Here is a 19,654-nt window from a genome sequence, read left to right as displayed (position 1 = left end):
ACACAGATTCTACAATAGCTTTGACTAAGGATGACTTGGGTGCGATACCCTTATCGGAAATGTTATGTCCTAAATAGTCCACCTTTTCTGTCAGAAACTTGCACTTAACTTTGTTGACAGAATTGCAGAGTACTATAGCATTTTCTTATAAACCCATTAGTACTTAAAAAACTTATTGCCAGATATAGATCAAGACCGGCGAGTCGATGGTGTTTCAGCTGCCATATTTAAATGTTATAGACCTCCAGTCAGTGTACTGGCAGCGGTTCGCTGACAGAGGGAGGACATTGCAGGATCCAATAGAAAGCGGACAATCGCAGTGGCTACGGAACAGATATAAGTCGCACAACACACACTGTACATTTGCCACATGTGTCCCTCTGCCCCATACACGACATAACACACCACACCTGTATCCATTGCCATTCCACTGCAACACAACATGTATATGCCACAAACACACATTGACGGTCATTCATGACACAACATACACACACTATTGACACTGCACCCACACAAGACACAACCACAATAACCAACACTACTACACACTCATCTACACAAACACACAAGTACATCACAACAAAGACCATCACACAACACCATCCCCTGAATGTTGCATGCAGCAACAGAACACAACATACCGCATGTAGCACACATACTGACACAACCACTTCACCCACTACAGTTCCCTCCCCCTCATCCAGCCAATCACATCCCGTACACACATACATGTACTGGCTCACGCACAACCCAAAGCACAACATGACAGCTACAAGTCCCCTTACAACGTGCACACATGGACACAGTTGATGCCATAATGGCAGTTCTGTATGTGTTTGACATGTGTTGTGTAGCAGTGTGTCCCCACCCGTGAGTGACAACTCGTGCATACAAGCACTTAGCCTGAAATGGGAAAATTCTATCCAAATAGGATTCAAAGCTTGGTAGACATTTATGATTTAAGAATTGCCCAGTTATGCTCCCCTTAGTCTGGTCTTTCAAGATTATCATCATAACACATTCCCAATAGTCTTGTTTCAATTTCAAAATGATGCCTTTGGTCAATTCTGCTGGGAAGTTCCATATTTCATCCATTTTAATTATTCACACAGATTCTTGACTTGCCTTTGCCATGGGATGAAAACTTGATTGTTATAAGTAATTAATTCTTATAGAGCTTCCCTGTAGGGTACCAACTCCACGGCTGACCAAAGACTCACCCAGTATAACAATGGTTTTAGGGAAATTACCAGATAGATGTTGTTTATTGCTAGGTCAAGTCAAAATGGTATAAGGGGAGTACATTAAATTAAAAAGTGCCCTAATGAACTTGTTAGGAGACTGCGCTAGCAGAGATATGTCAGCGTAGCCCTGGAGTGCAGCACTATAGGTAGCTGGCTTCACAACGGTGGCTCTGCATACTCAAAGGGCTTGTGTCACAGAGCCCCCTGAGGTGGCCTTGTATTTCTTTCCAATTGCTGACATCCTATGGTAGAGAATAGTTCTGCTGTTCCCAATTTGTGGTCCCAGGACAGGTTATCAGCCGACCTTACTCATAAGTAACCAAAATTTTTAATATCTTCAAGTGGGGCGCCCTCAATTGTCATCCTGCCTCTAAAAGACCAATGTGGATTTTTTACCATGGATTTTTGTTTTGGTGGGATTTATTTCTAATCTTCTACTTGTGCAAAAAGCTGCAAAAGAATCCAACGCAGAGTGTAGGCCAATGGGGGTTGTGGAAATAAGGAGTGTATCATTGACAAACTTGAGAAGAGGCACACTGACACCTGTGGACTTAGGGGAGTAGTGCTTGCCCTATGTTAACAATTCAACCGCACCATTAATATAAAGACTAAAAATGTAGGTGCGAGCACGCATCCCTTCCTGACTTTCCGGTTTATGGGTATACTGGTTGTGAAGTCCCCTCCTGTGTTCCACCTCACCTTAGTATATGTCTCAGTGATTAGGACTTTCAGGATCCAAAGAAGATCATTGGGAATACCATAGGATTTCAAGACCCTCCACAGGTTTTTCCTTGGGACCATGTCATATGCTGCTCTTACATCTATGAAAGGGGCAACACAAAGATGATCCCACCTCGAGGTGATATACTTCCAGCATAGCATCTTGAAGGGTAAGACCTGGTCGAGGGTACTAACCTTGCTCCTAAAGCCCGCCTGTGTGTCGTCAAGGATGTGATGGTCAGATATCCAAGTTTAGAGCCTTACCAGGAACTGCTTACAAAGGGTTTTTTGTACTATTATCAATTATGCCTATGGGTCTGTAATTGGCTGGAGCATCCCTGCTCCCCTTCTTGTAAATCAGTACAATGGCAGCTCCATGCCAGGATGATGGAATTTTCTCCCTTCTCATGATAGCATTACTCAAATCATTGAAGTATGGTATCCAAACTTCAGGCTGTGATATGTACAGGTTTCCAAGAATACCATTCAACCTAGGAGCTTATTCTTTCTTCATCTGTTTTAGTGTGAGGGCCATTTCTGTCACATTAAAACTAGTAAACTAATTTCCTTTGTTACCTTCCTCCTTTTCAATTAAACCTAAAGCAGAATTCCCCATTACAAACCTCATCCTGGGCCAATGCACAATATAGATCCCAAAAATGGGATAAATGCACATCTAGTGGGACCACTGCTTCAAGGTGGTTATCAATAGCACATGAGCCAACCAAGACCAACTTCCAGACAGCCTTTGTATTCTTATTCTGGAGGATGTCTGTAAATTATGTCCACTACTCTGATTCTTATCTCACGTTAGCCTTGGCCAGTGTTGCGTTATAGTCCTTCCTTCCTCTGCCTACTTCTGGGCATTCACCCTTCTTGATAGCTTCCAATAAAGTGTTTAGTTTGCGTGGCAAATTTTTTTTAAGTACCAATTAGGCAAACTGTTTGGGCAATATCCCCTCCGACTTCTTTCACACAAAAATTCCTCATTTGTTCAATCAATTGACAATGCAGGGTAAAAAATGTGATCTCTATCACATCCAATTACACTATTGGGGTCATTTGTCTCACAAATAGGTTGTATATTTGAATCTGGACCGTGAAATCAGTTGCAAATACTGACCATTTAACATTCCTTCTGCTATATGTTGTGTGAATCAAATTTCTTATTATATTACGTGTCGTATCTTGGCTTGTAAATGGACTGACTTGGAATTTAGCACTCAAGGCTTGATGATCACTGTCCATTATTTGAACTACCTTTCTCCTTACATTCTTTGAACTGTAGTGAGAGACTTGCAAGGGAGAAAGTAGAGTTTCATGGAGAGAGATGAGGGCCAGTGAACACGGAGAAGAACTTCAAGAGCATGGTGAGCTACAGGACATGAAATGACAGCAGAAGGGACTGTTACAGTTGGAGATATGACAGAGAAGGGAGATGTTTTAGTGGATAGGAGGGTGTTATTGCATGGATAGCTCCAATGGAAGAGTTGTGTGGGGCTGGGGGGAGCAGTCACTGCAGGAAGAGAAGTGGAGGACTGGAGAGGTGCCCAAGTGTATGTGACAGAAAGAAAGGAATGCTGCAGTAGCAACAATCTGAGTTCAGAACTAGAAAAAGAGTGATGAAAAAAGATGGCTGATACTGCAGATTGAAAAATGATAGCATAAAGAACTACTGTTTAAAACAGCTAAGACAATGTTTTAGAAATTGCACATTTTGCAGCATGTCTGCAGTTTGGAGGCAAACATTCTGCATACTTTAAGTGTTAAAGAGCAGTGCCCCTACCTCAAATACCACAGAATCCTTAGGGACTGGTGTTGTCCCAAACCTGAGTGGGAATCTATTTGCTCTCACTCTTTTCATCTAGCCAACTTCTGAATTAATTACTCTTTTGTTTCACTTGTACAGCTTCCTTCCTGGCAACTGCTTCCGTAGAACAGTTCCTCCACTGAGCTTATGCTCATAGCAAACTTACTCAACTCCAGCTGCAGGGAAACATGCTTGAATTTACCATGCAGGCCTTTACCACACCATGCCTTTATTTAAATTTTGTAAATTCTGGCTTTCTGCGTACAGCGTGCCATTGTTTTTTCTCAAGATGTATTTCAATTGGCCCTTCATAAACACTGGCACTAATAGGAGAGCACATTTTTTTTATTTCAACTGGTGTTTTACACACACACACATATATATATATATACACATATATATATATATATATATATATATATATATATATATACACACACACACACACAGAGGATTTTGTGTGTGTGTAAAATGTCAGTATGTCTTTATTTTTGACATGTGAGAAAAATGTAAAGTATTGTTTATCGTAAATTTAAAAAGGATCCCAACATAATCCTTATTATAGTATTTCTGTGTCTTGCTGTATTAGCATATATTTATACGATTAATTGAATACTGAATTTCTTTTTGTTACAGTTTTTTCTTTTAATTGTGACGTCGTCATAGTGGCATTGTTCATGATCACTCGCAACTTTGGTGTCTTTTTTAGAAGTTTCAATTAGGTATAAACCGACTTTCTACTCAACCTGTGACATAAGTAGTTCATTATTCAGTTACGAAGTCTGCGGTCATTACCCTCATCGCGCTTATCGTGATTAATCGCAACATTAGCTTGTTTTTGGGAGTTTCAATCAGTACTAAATCTAATTTCTACTCTAAGTTTGACATGATTAGTTTATTATTCATGTTTAGAAAATGTGCCTGTGGGTCCTATTTAAATGAAAAACTTGAGCTTGGTTTGTTATGTTTAATCGCAACGTCGTCAGTCAATTCGGTGCTCGCGATTAACCACGACATTAGCCAGTGGTGGCTGGTGACATATGAAAGTGGTGGGGCACAAAAGTTGGGTATGACTTTCTTGTAGCAAGTGAAGCGAGCAAGCCTAATCTACAAATGTGTGGTCCAGGGTGGGTTTTCCTCCCAAGAAAAAGTTGAAAAAAGATGGACAAATGGTGCATTTGAAAGCAAATGAATTTAGTGAGAAAGCAAGGTTTATAAAGCAGTGTGAATGTATAGCCTTGAATTATTTAGCACATTAAAAACTATATCTTTCTGCAATAATAAGTTCAACAGTTATTTTAATGTGCAAATTGTACAGTATGACAACTTAAGGCCCTTTAAAGTGTGTGCTTGCCCAGTGTCTTGCACTGCACACGACATCAGCTTTGGAAGAAAATGTTCTAATCAAGCATCAGGAAGCACCCACAGCTGCTGGCTGCAATCAGTCATACAGAAATATGTGCAGGCAGGTCTTTCAGTGGGATGAAAAAAGTGGAGGCTCTCTAAAAAGGACATGTAAAATAAATTTCTGTGATTCCCTTAGTGTGCCACGACCTGTATTTTGGTTTCTCTCTGACATGTTACAGCGTCCAAAAATCAACTGACATACACCTAAAACCTGTCTGGCCTATTGGCTTTGTCAATGGTTATCTGTCTAAGATAAAAGAGTACCAACAATGACTTGTTATAAATAATTAACATTCAAAATGTTTAAATTCTGAAATTGTGAGACTATAAATTTAATAATATTGAGGCCTGTGGAAGGAGTATGCCTTCAGTTATGTGTACTTTATGTTAGATATGTATGCCCTTTTTCTCTGCACATCTCATCCATCAGCAAGTTTTCAGCTGCTTCTCTGTCCTCCTCTGCACCCTTTTTTCACTCTCCTGAATGCACTCCCTCGCATCTCTCTCGCATCTCCTTCATTTTACCAAACATACACTGAACTCATTCACATTTAAACACTTTATTTCCTTTAGCTTTCACCTTCTAAATATTTGACCTCTATGCACAACCTTTGCACACATTTACACTGAATTTCAATTGTAACTGGAATACATGGCCATTGTTCTGTGTGCTCTGCAGAGGCGTCAAAACAATGACGGACACTGTGCTTTTCCGGCTTCAGCCTCAGCGTCAGTGTGCTCAATCAAAGCCCTTCATAAACAGGTAGCACAAGTTAAAGTATGCACTTTTGAAGAGTAATACGATGCACCAAAAAAATAATACAGAGACACAGCAAGATGAAACAGTTACTTCTCTTGGGGAATGCAGCATTAAGCAAAACGTGTAAAAAGAGAGGAACAAAATCACTGACAGACATTACCTTACATTTTTTAACTCTCATTGTTCGCAAATCAATCTACGTTTTCTGCATTAAAGTTAGGGGCATGAAGATATGGCCAGTTTTGATGCATACAGCCTTTCCTGTAAGCACATATTTCTTGCTTTGAGCTTGACTCAAATATTTGGATAAACTTTCCAAGGGAAATCAGAACCCTGCTTGTCTTTTGGAACAATTTAGTGGGGTAACAAATATAGCAGCTCTACTTCTGAAGGGGCCAGTGCTCTGCAGCCAGGGCCTGGGGGGGTCACAGTGGGGGAGGTGAACTGGACCATGGGTCACAGCTCAATATAAATAACTCAAGTTTAGCATTATGAGACTTACCATTACCAAAGACAAGGCACCAAGTTACACATGCTTGCATTCACTCCTACTGTGTGATGAATGGGAATGGGTGGGATCTATGCCTGAAACCATGATGCTAAAAGCGTCACTAGCCTACATTGGATACCAGCATGGACCACAATGGAAACAAAGGGCTTTAGAAAGCTAAGCCCTGTGTTGTGAGTCACAGTGCAGAAAAGTAGATTTACTGCCTGGCTTCTGTCTCATACTTCAAAGCGAGGCGGGGCAGGCAGGCAGTTTAGGAATGACAGCCCAGAGTTAAATACATCCATTTGTTTGGAGATATGAATATATCTCCAAACAAATCAATCTATAGATGTGCAGGAATTTCAGAGGGACGCATCACCTTAGCCCTTCAGGAGAAACCACCCCAGATGTGTTTTTGGAAATTCGCAACTACAGCTTTTCTGTGTAATCCTATCTATCAGCATTTTATTATAGTGGTGGAAAAACTATTAATAGTATGACTTGTTCAATATTAAAGATGTTCTTTGTTTTCCTTTTCATTTAATCGCAACGTTGTTGTTTGTGCCAATTACAACGTTATTCGCGACAGTCATGTGATCTTGAAATTAAGGAATTTCATTCGACAACACAGAATTCAGTTATATTCTAGGGACGACCACACCCAGTCTTCCCATTTGGTTTCAACCTGCAGTGGGAGAGGAAGCTGTTCTTGGCTCTGCTGATTCAACTGCCGTGTTCAGTAAGTTTTGTTAACTCTTTTGTTTATTTTTTAATAAAATGGCTTCTAGTACCTCTCAGCAGTCAGAGGGACAGACAAATGAGCAAACGTCTTCAGATGAAGAACTTCCCCAGAAGAAGGAGTCAATTACCTTGAAATTCTTTGAAATCCCTTCAGGATGGAAGATGATAGTGGCCAAACTGGTAAAATGTACACTTTGTGATAAAATACCTTCAAGTGGATCAAGCAAGAAGTATTCATGCCCAACAACAACACAGTCACATAAAAATGTATTTTTGTTCATTATTTAGTTGTTGGACTAAGTCTTCTTGTTAGAAATAGGGTCTCTGGTTGGAAGTCAGTTGCACTCTGTCCAAGCAGGGACCCTCACTCTAGGGAAAGGGAGATACACACCTAGGATAAACCTTGCTCACCCCGTGGGTAACTTGGCACAAGCAGTCAGGCTTATCTCAAAGGCAATGTGTAAAGTATTTACACAAAGTAACACAAATCTCTGAGACCATGGTAGGTCTATTGCCTTGGAAACAGAAAACGTGAGTGGTCCTCGCTCGCACCACTCACGTTTTCTGTTTCCGAGGCAAGAGACTTACCATGGTCTCAGAGATTTGGGTCCTCACTGCACCCTAATTACTCCAAGTGACCTGTATAGCCCAGGGCATACTGCACCTACCAAATGCCTTGAAGAAGTCACATGTTGTGACAAAACACATGTTGGCTGTGTCTATGAAACGATGTTCATCCTATGATTATGATGGCTGTGAATATGGAAGAACGACAATCCTATAGATACGATGTCCATGTCTACCATTAAAAGAACCCTCGACTACTTAACTTCATTGAAGGACTAATTTATTGACAATCATTCTCTTGAGTGCTGTGGTGTCTTTGATAAATTTTGCTTTGTGTTTCAAATGAACACCAGCCTATGCTCTGGGGTAGTGGAGCTCATTTCACCGCATTGCACAATAGCTTCCATTCAACGATAACTCTTATTGACTTTTACGCATATATTTGGGAAGTTCACCCCGTCAACTCACCACTACCCATACTTTCTCTGTGTATAACAGTACTTACATATAACTTGTCGTTTGCAACAGTCAAAGTGTTCTTCTACAAATAAATAAGCTGCAAAATCTCGCCATTTATCACTATTGTCTTTTTCAAATTAACATAACGAGTTTGAGTTTTGTAGTGAACGCTTCTACAGCATATGCAAATACAGTCTGGTTTCTCTGAACAGGCTGGTATGAACTTTCTAATTACTTCTACCAAAAGTTATCAAGAGTAATTGATATCTCCTATTGTGATACACTTGCAGAGTCCATGTGGTTATTTTCTTTGACTTCCTCTCTAGGTCCAAAGAAACCTGAACTGCAAATCATCACTAATCTTTCCTAATTCTGCCACTGTTCCAGATAAAAGTACTCTATTAATTTCCCCTAAACATAGTGCTGGACTCTATGTAGTAAAGCCTTGTAACTAGAGTACCCATTTGTGAGATTTCTACAGCCAGCATTTTAAAATGATGAAAAGTGCTTTGGAACACTTTCCTTGATAAACATGCTAGTGAATATCCCTGTAGATTTCTGTACATTTTATTGCTTTGCATGGGTATAGTTTTTATAAAACTGCAATTTTCAGCTTAAGACTTTTACATTGGAAAATCCATAAAAAGTCTCTCAGGGGCATATTTAAGAGTCCCTAGCGCCATTCTAACGCCACATTATTATCATCATTTGTTGACGCTTATGTGGTGTTAGAAGGCCAAAAACGCCACACCATATTTACAACGTGGTGCAATGCATGCATTTGCATGCGTTGAGCCAGTTTGTAACCCTTTGTGCTACATTATGCCTGCGCCATGCATAATACATGTAAAGGGGGCGTTCGCCGCCAGGGGGGCTGAAAAAATGCCTCAAGGAAATCTAACAGATTTCCTTCCAGCACTTTTAACGCCTGCTTAGAGCAGACGTTAAAAGGGGGCATGTCATTGAATACAATTGGCCTCTAAGTACTCTGCAGTTGCAATGCCCACATTTTGAGTACATCATAAAGTAAAAAAATGACTCTATTGCCCCATCCTGTGCCATGGTGTGCCATATTTTAAAATCAGTGCACATATGGTGGCAGTAAGGGGGCACTAAAGGGCACAAGAAAAGTGGCGCTGCACTGTGTGCAGCACCACTTTTCTTAAATATGCCTCTCAGTATGTTAATCGGTTCCTGCCAAACAGCACAAATACTGCTACACTTCCACTTGCATACAGGAGTCTGTCTTTGCTTTCCTTGCAGTTCTTCAGCCATAACTTCTTTAGCATTTCTAGGTACCATTACTTCTTTCTCAATAGGAGAACCATCTTTCATCTCATAACAGTGTTCACATTCATCAACTGCATGCACTAGTCTGTTCTCTTGGAAGTAGCTTTCTTCATTAAAGAAAGGCCCAATACTAGAAGTATTTATCCCTTCCCCACTAAAAACTTTGCAAAACTTAGGCCCTCATTATGAACGTGGCAGTGTGGCCCGCCATGCCGGCATTGGTGGGTGAAACCGCCAGCCGGTATGGCAGGCCATACCGCCACATAAAGAACCCCGTGCAGCCCTCACCCACCGCCAGATTGCCTCCATCAGGCAGCCTGGTGGCGGGTGGAAATATTATCCGACAGGGCAGCGGTGCTGCCCCTCAGATAATGTTTCCTCAGCCTCCAGCCTGGCGGAAGGGGTGCACCGGAAGAACCCCTGGGGGCCTCTGCACTGCCTATGCCCTTGGCATGGGCAGTGCAGGGGCCACGGTGCAGTGCCCCATCGCGCAGATCACTCACTGCCTGATTCTTGGGCAGTGATCTGCGCAACAGGTGCAGCTGCACCCGCCACACAGAGGCATTGGCGGCGGCTCCATGTGGAGCTGCCGTCAATGTACTGGCCAGGCCTTCCTGTGGGCCGGCTGGCGGAGAATGTTCATAATATGGCCGGCGGGGATCTGGGGACGCTGGCAGTCAGAGTTTTGACTGCCAGCATGAACACCGCGGTTTTTACTACCGTGTTCATAAGGAGGGCCTTAGTTCTGTTTATAAGTCTTTTCCTTTAGCTTTTTCTCCTTACATTCAACACTATTATATCTAGTGCTTTCATTCTGTTCAAAATAAAATAAAATAGCCTCCTCTTCAGAACAAATACCTTTTCAACTATTGTCTCAACACGTTCCTTTTGTCTGGCAGCTTCTGTCCTCCTTTTATACTTCTTCATACTTTTCATGAGATTCTTGATTACTCTGTTACAGAACATCCTAATTCTGATTTCCTTGAACTGGTGCTGCCTTCTAGTTAAAGTCTTTACTTCTTTGCAGGATTTCTTACTTCTAAAATTATGAACTGGCACTCCTTTCTTAGTATTATCTCAAACTTTCTTTTTTATGCTCTTCATTTTTCTGTTGTTTAAGCTGATTACATACTATTTCAAGAAATGTTTTTTTCTCTTACTAGTAGATCATTTCTCTTTCACTAGTTTTTCAACATTTTGCCACTTTTGATTCTCATTTCTAAGGCTGCAGTATTTCTGCTTTTCTTCCTTCTTTCATTCACTTTTTGATGGCATTGCAACTTTGTGTAGCTTAGTAGAATCTTCCACCTGAAAACTAATAAAAAAGCCACATTTAATTTCTATTTAGTTGTATATTAGATATGTTAAACAGTTTAGTGCAATACAAACATTTGAGGTATTGTATTTCATACGATATATAAAGCATATCACACAGATGGCTTATGTCTAGTAGCTAGTAATTCAGTAGCTATTTATACAACATACATTGATTTGACAATACAATATCTCATTCTTCATTAAGCCATAATTATTATATACATGCACGTTTTGCATATGTGTGTGAATACATGTACATGTCCACATTTAATAGTATTATGACATGATTTAGGAGTCTGCAAGTGGACAGCTACTTTTCTAAAACTCAAAGCTACTGCAGCATGCTTTATAACATGAACTACAGCACATGGGAGAAGTGAAATATTTGCACTTAGAAATAGGTTTCAAAGATCACAACCATATTTTTACAGTTCAGTTTCAGTGGCCAGTGGCCAGTGACAGAGCAGAGACAGGGTCTCTTCCACTAGGCCTCACTCTTCTAAAAAGTTGTAATTGTCTGGATAGAAGAGACTATTATGAGTTTACCACTTAACAAAGGGGTTTTACAGGCCAATTTGACTAGGCAGTGACAATGCACACACAGACCATGTAGTACTAGGCCTCACCCATGCTTAAAGCTCTATTTCTCTGGATACATGCCAATACTGAGTCACTATTTGGCATTATGGTGGTCATTCTGACCCTGGCGGTCTATGACCGCCAGGGTCGCGGATGACGGAAGCACCGCCAACAGGCTGGCGGTGCTTCATAGCCCATTCTGACCGCGGCCTTAAAGCCACGGTCAGAAAACCGGGGCCGGAGGTTTCCCGCCGTTTTTGCCCCGGCTGGGCGAATCCGCCATGGCAACGCTGCAAGCAGCGCTGCCATGGGGATTCTGACCCCCTTACCGCCAGCCTGTTTCTGGCGGTGGGCAGTGCAGGGGCCCCCGAACAGGGCCCCGGCCGGCTTTTCACTGTCTGCCTAGCAGACAGTGAAAAGTGCGACGGGTGCAACTGCACCCGTCGCACGGCCGCAACACCGCCGGCTCCATTCGGAGCCGGCTTCTGTGTTGCAGGCCTCCTTCCCGCTGGGCCGGCGGGCGCTAACATGGTTAGCGCCCTCCGGCCCAGCGGGAAGGTTGGAATGCCGGCAGCAGTCTTTTGGCCGCGTAGCGGGCAAGTGGCGGTTCCCGCGTGACGGGCGGCGGACTTGGAATGACCGCCTATATGTCAGTCAATGTATGTGCTCACCTGCACTGTAGGAGGCTGGCCTGGTATGTGGTGGGTACGTATGGTACTTACACCTTATATCAAGGCCAGTTATCCCTTATTAGTGAAGTAGAGGCAGTGTCTACAAGCCAGGCTCTCTATGGGTAGCTGTGGATTATCTAAGAGACATGCAAAACTCATTCAATACTACTGTAGTCACACAGTACTCACACACATGAAAGAAAATACTCAGTGTTACAAAAATAAAGGTACTTTATTTTGGTGACACAAATACCAAAAATACCATAGAGACTATACTCCCTTAGAAGGTAAGAAATATACACTAGTATGCAGAAATAGGCATAAAAACTGTTAGAAAACAGTGCAATTAGTGAAAATCACAATAGATAGGAATGGGCCTAGGGGGCAGCACAAACCATATACCAAGAAAGTGGAATGTTAAAGTAGGTCCCCCTCCTAGGCAAGTGCAGTGTGTAGAGGGGAGCTGGGAGTACTAGAAAAGCCCAAAGGTAAGTACTACAACCCACCACGGTGAGCAGGAAAACAGGAGTAAATCACAATAAATATCCCAGATCACACACAGAAATGAGAAGAAGAATTCTGCGAAACCCAGAAGAGACTGCAAGACACCAACAGAATAAGAGGAGCCCCTGCTAACCCAGATGAAGGTGCAAAAGGAGAACCACCGGTGAAGAAGAAAAGTCAGCACTGCACCCAAGAAGATGAAGTCAGGTTCCTGGAGGATGCAAGTGATGTCCCATGCCGGATTGAGGATTGCAGTCGGGTTTGGGTTGTCGGAGTCCACCAACAGGCCTTGGCACACGCAAAGCTTGCGGTTAGCGGAAAATGGCGCTGCCTGGCACCAGGAAGGATGCGGTGTTCTCTACCCAGGAAGGGTAGTCAGAGGGGGCCCTCAGCAACTCAGAGAGCCCACAGAAGACCAGGTAGCACACACTGGAGTCCCACAGGACGGGGACAAGAAACTTGCTGAAGAGGCCCAAGCAGCACTACAAAAAAGGCTCCCATGCCACCGTAGAACCACTCAGGAAGCTGTGCGTCACAGTATAGAATGCTGGGGGCCAGAGCTACAAGATGCATTAAGGACTTGCAGGAAGGATGCCAACAAGCCTTGGCAGCTGCAAAAGACGCTGTGCACAGGGTCACTGTCCTGCCTGGGGAGGCAAGGTCTTAGCTCCATCAAAATGGGACAGCTGGTAGAGAAGACCATCGGGACTACTTCAGTCCACCACCCGTGATGGAGGATCCACACAGCTCAGCAGAAGAGGGGATCCCCTCATTCTGAAGACGGGCTGTCCTCAGAGGATGCATGAAAGGGAAACTGTTGCAGTTGCTGGCAGGAGCCAGAGATTCAATGCGGCAGGAGGCATCTTGCTTCTTTGTTGCAGCTTGTAGGTTCCTGGAGGGTCCAAATGCAGTTTCTTCAGTGAGAAGTCAAAGTAAAGGATGTAGAAGAGTCCTCCTAGAGTCTTGCAAGCCGGATCTGAGGAACCACCCAAAGGAGAGACCCTAAATAGCCCTGAAAGGGGGATTGGTCACCTAACCCGGTAAGCATCTATCAGGGGAGGGCTTTGACGTCACCTGCTGGCACTGGCCATTCAGATGCTCCCAGAGTTCCCTGCCAACCTTGAATCCAAGATGGCAAAACCAGGGGCCCTCTGGAGAAGCTCTGAGCACCAGGCCTGGGGTGGTGATGGACAGGGGAGTGGTCACTCCCCTTTCCTTTATCCAGTTTCGCACCAGAGCAGGGGTTGGGGATCCTTGAATCAGTGTAGACTGGTTTATACAAGGAGGGCACCAAATGTGCCCTTCAAAGCATTACCAGTAGCTTGGGGAGGCTACCCCTCCCCAGCCTGAACACCTATTTCCAAAGGGAGGGGGTGTAACACCCCTCTCCCAAAGGAAATCCTTTGTCCTGCCTTCCTACACTTGAGCTTCTCAGGCAACAGGAGGGCAGAATCCTGTCTGTGAGGTGGCAGCAGCTAAAGCTGCCTGGAAAACCTCAGAATGCTGAAATTGCAATACTGGGGGTCCCCTAAGGAACCCCCAGAATGCATAGAATCATACAACCAATGCTTGCAAAAGCCTTGGGGTGTGATTCCAACATGTTTGATACCAAACATGCCTATGTTCAAAGCTACCATTATGTAGCTGGACACAGGTAGTGACCTATGTCCAGTACACACGCAAAATGGCATCCCCACACTCACGAAGTCTGGGAAAATGGGCCTGGAGTTTGTGAGGGCTAGTGCCCTCACATGCAGGTACTTTGCACCCTGCCCTCAGGGCTGGAGGGTCTGATATAGGGGTGATGTATAGGTGACCTGGTGCAGTGAAAATGGCATTGAAAGGGTGCTTGCACTTTTTCAGGCAGGCTGCAATGGTAGTCCTGCAGAAGCCTTTGCATGGGCTCCCTATGGGTGGCAAAATATATGCTGCAGCCAATAGGGATCCCCTGGAACTTCAACGACCTGGGTACCTAGGTACCATGTACTAGGGACTAATAAGGGGGTACCAGTGTGCCAGTTGTGAGTAAAATATTGTGCTAACAGTAACCAACAACCAAATTTGAGGGAGAGAGCATAACTACTGGGGTATTGGTTAGCAGGATCCCAGTAGACACAGTCAAACACACTGGCAAACAGGCCAAAAGTGGGAGTAACCAAGCTAGAAAGAGGCTACTTTCCTACATGTGCTAGTGCCACAAGATGTTTTAGAACATTTGCTGGTATGTGAGTACCTGTTTTAGTATCTGAATGGCTCTGTAAATGTATATGTAACTAAAGGAAAAAATACAATGTGAGTGTGTATGCAAATCACTTTGATAGCACTACATATAACTGCTTTCCGACTATGACAGTGAATGTAAAAGTGTTTCTGTCAATCTGTGTACCCAATACAAAGAATTACTGGTTTGAAAACAAGAATGTCAGTTGCTTGGTGAGTGTTATACTATATATAGTTCTTGGCTTAGAGGTTTGCATCAGTTAGTTTTTAAAACTAAAAAGTAGATTTCCTAATGACTTAAGCACAATGCAGCATACGTATTGCATATCACAGAGGTGAGTTATTTGTACTAAAGTGTGAGTTTGAGACCTGACAAAGGGGTTTTACAGGTCTACTTTAGTTAGGTACTTAGGGGCAGATATAAGAGCCCCTAGCTCCTGCGCCACTTAGCATAATTTTTGTTGATGCTAATGTGGCTAAACGAGGGCAAAATCTCTGTGCCTAGTATAGAAAATGGCGCAATGCATGCATTGCACCATTTTCTAAACCTTTGTGCTACATTATGTCGCCACCAGGCATAATGTATGTAAAGGGGGCATTCCCACGTTGAGGGGGATGTAGGTGCCCGCCGGTAGTACCACTATGACATGTTTTAGTTCATCTGCTGGTATGTTAGTGCATGTTTTAGTACCTCAATGGCTATGTAAGTGTGTATATAAGTGGCTAAACAAATACCTTAGTGCCTGGGTTGAATACAGTACTATAACAGTGTCTCTGCAATTGCGTTTAATAGTGCTGCTCATAAAAGTACTTTCTCAGTACACGAGTGAATGTAGCACTCTCTGTTGCTCTGTTACTAACTGAGAGTTAGGTTCCAAGCTTTGGAAACATAAAAGTCAATTGCTTAGGAGTGGTATACTCTATGTAGTGCTTGGCGTAGGGGGTCTGGAAGTGTGTTGGACCTGGCCCTTTTTCCACAGTTATTCCTAAAATTTTCTCCTTCCTCCTGCTATTTGTTCTGGCCTCTTTTAGTTGGCTCTAGGACTCTGAGCACTTCATCACTGCTGATCAGTGCTAACCTGCATGTGCTCTCTCTTCTAACTTTGGTATGATTGGCTTACACCTAATTGACACATTTAGGCCCATATTTATACTTTTTGACGCAAAACTGCGCCATCGCAGTTTTGCGTCAAAAAAATTTGCGCCGTCTAACGCCATTTGGATGCGCCATTCAGGCGTCAAATTTATACTTTGACGTACGGCGGCGCAACCAACAGGTGGGAGTCATTATTTCGTGACGCAAACAGCGTCGGTCTGTCGTAAGGCAAACCCACGTAAAAGTGACGCTAATCACTGTGGGTCGATTTACGACAGCGCTATCGTGAATACGCCGTTTTTATTCACGCTATTGCGTGACATTTTTGCGCGGAAACTGCACTGACAGGAGAGGAGACCCAAAATGGATCCCAGATGCCCCAACAGACCCCAGGAGGATGAGAGCAGACCAGGACCCAGCCAGGAGGAAGCATACAGGAACCAGGACATGTTAAAGAAAAAAAGAAAGTGTCGCTTCAGTGCAGAGGAGCAGGAAATCCTGGTGAAAGAGGTGACGGAACACCAGCACCAACTTTTCATATCCTCAAAATTGCCACTCAGTAGGAGAGAGGCCATCTGGAAAGAAATTGTGGACAAGATAAACAGTGTGGCTGAAGAACGCCGGACAGTCACCGAGTGTAAGAAACGCTGGCATGACTGTAAACGTAGGACCAAAGAGAAAATGGCCAGGAACAGGAAGGCAGCAATGCAGACTGGAGGGGGGAGTCCAGCACAACAGGAGGCTCTGGACCACATGGAGGAGATGGTCGCAGCCGTCATCCCAGAGGAGATCGTCACAGGGATACAAGGACTGGACAGCGCAGACTACCACGACACTACGCACATGCAGGGTAAGTCGCATGGGGAATTACAATGCAATAATGGGGACTGTAAGCAGGGGGGGGATACCTACTACACAATGCATGTAACTTAGCACATATATGAAGTGGCATGGGGAAAGGGGCACGGCAGGGGGGAATGCCCAGTACTGACCATAGCCGGGCCACAACAAAATACTGCCACCACTACAGTCCCACGGGGACATCCTGTAATTACAACAAGAGAGTCAAGGGAAACCAGTGACAGGTGGGAAGGACACTACCCTGAATCCACATCCAGGCACTTGTTTTGCACAAACTATTCCCCATCAACTAGGTCCCTACCTGTAATGCAGTAGCAAATACAACAACTGCAACTTAACTGCCACCACAGTTGACAATAACACCTCTCATCTCTGGGCAGCTATAGTACCAAATGGCAGGAACCCCACCCTGGAACATACATTCCTAAATTAGGGGGTGAGGATGACATCTGCAACTACTCCTAGAAATAAGACAAAGCTACCAGTACACTTAAATGCCGAATGTCCATAACTGACACATACATAAGCCTAAGTAAACAGCAATAGGAGCCACACAGCACTAACGACACACACATGCTGCATACATCAGGGTCCCTCACGTGCCTGCCTAACAATGCTACATCACAAATGTCATACTGCTCAGACAACAACATTGACGAGGGGACACAGGCAACTGGTCAATGAAACACATCTGCACAGTCTAACCAAAAAATAGGACATCCATACGATAAACAAGCCAATCCAGTAAGACACACGAGACCCCATCAGATACAAACATCAACAATGTTTACATCCATACCACATCCTAACATTGACATACATAGGTCATGCCACCTAACATGTACAGATCATGCAATGTGAATAAAAAGTGTATGGTGCAGGGCCTGTGAGGCAAGTGTGCTGGCAGGGCAGTCACAACACCCACAGTCAGTCAAAGTGTAGCGTGGCAAGTGAAACGTATACTTTGCGCAATAGCCTCAGGCTGGAGGCCTTTGTGCATCTTACCCTGAATGTACTTATACTAATTTGCTCACATCTAAGTGCCTCAGAGCACTTTGCACTAAATGAATCTCATTGCCCTTCCTATCAGTTAATGTAGCAAATAGTCAGTCCTGAGGTGTTGGCAATTAGTCAAATCACCCTGTTTTGCCTACTTCTGCACTGGAGTTTGCCAGAACATATTCACTCTGTGCCCCAGTCAAGGATACCGTGTGGTTCGTTGATGATAGATGTGGTAGGGGTTAAGGTTTGCCATTCCTGCGTAGGGAAACTTTGTCATCACCATGACATATGTCTTTTAAATTCACTTCCTCGTCCCAAGACACGCATGGGGGAGTTTACAAACCGAAAATCACATCTAGATGCTGCCTGCCTTGCTGCTGATGCACAACCAGATCCCAGCCCATTCCTCTGATATGAGGGATGATGTCTCCCCTGTGATTCAGACAGACAAGCTCCAAACTTAACATGCAGTGCTATATATAGAACAAGCAGAGGGAGAGTAGAAACTGTTAGGCACCATGATAGCTGTGTACCAATGTATTACTTTCATGCGGACTATTTCAGTTCTAACTGTGTGTATTGTTTTGGTTATTGGGGCTCACACCGAAATTCCTACAAGTCAGTTGTACACTGAAACTTCATATCCAACAAATACTGTCTGTGTCATTTGTGTATGGGAACATACCGGAAAAGATAGAAATGTGTAGGACCTGAGTGACCACCACTTCCCTGAGAAGTCCCAAAGATGTCATGGGCTTGGACTTCTAAACATTCCTCTGTTGTGGGAGACCAGAGGCACTGCTAGTCTGTCTGAGCTAAATACAATATCTGGGTGACAGAGTTATTTACAAGTGGGTCAAACTTAGTCCCCCACACCATTAGCTATCCTGCTGCCTAGAAAGCCAAGAATCACATGTAGGATAATGAGAGCCCACCCAAACAAATGTCCCTCCATAACAATAGTGAAACACCGAGAGAGGAGTAGGACAAAAAAATGCATATTCCAAAATAATTACAAATCAACACCTAGAGATGTCCTGGCAGGCATGTCTGATAGCTCCATATCATATATGTGACACACAGGTGGGCCATAGGCCTACAACAATGCCCTATGACAGACAGCAGATACCAAGACAAAATCAGAGTACAAAGTAAAGGCATCCAAAGGCTTGTATCTTAGTGCTAAATGATCTCAACACAGACACACTAATTGTACCCTGTTTCTTTGCAGAGGAACACGGATCTCCTGCCGATATGCCTGTCCATGAGTTCCCTGATGACATGGATGACGAGAACATCAACCTCACACAAGAGACCATTGACATGGTCCTCGAAAGCCTCCAAACCCCCCCTTCAGTAACAAGGAGGAGCCAAGATGAAGCAGCCACCACAGTAGAACCACCCGCCACCCCAATTGTAAGACCTGCCAGCTCCAACACAGCTGAGGACTCTGACGACACTGGCACCAGCTTCGAAAGAACAGTTGTTGGGGTCCAGCGGGAGCTGGCCAAGGAGGTGCGGGTGGGGATGCAAACTATGGCAGCCAGCCTTGAGGGGGTGCGTTCGTGCATGCTGTCAACTGCTGATTAGGCAGCTGCAATGCAAGCCAGAACATCGCTGTTGGAGGAACTTTTAGTAACACAGAAGGCAATCTGCACAGCTGTCATACAGTTGACCAAACAACTCCAACAGCAAGCCAGTCAGCGTGTGCACGAATGCAACATCGAACCCCTCAGGGCAGACCTGGCTGCCTACCATCGGGATGTGGCTGCCATTCTGAAAAACCAGCACGCTCTCCTTGCTGCAGTACTGCCCTTCATAACTGGACAGGGATCAGCCCCCGGGATGTCTGCCTCCATGTCTTCTGACACTGAGGTGTGTGTTGCCCCTTCAAAACCAACAACAACAAGGAC

The sequence above is a fragment of the Pleurodeles waltl genome, chromosome 5, assembly GCF_031143425.1.
Source record: "Pleurodeles waltl isolate 20211129_DDA chromosome 5, aPleWal1.hap1.20221129, whole genome shotgun sequence".
Classification (NCBI taxonomy): domain Eukaryota; kingdom Metazoa; phylum Chordata; class Amphibia; order Caudata; family Salamandridae; genus Pleurodeles; species Pleurodeles waltl.
Note: the sequence above shows the minus strand (reverse complement) of the source record.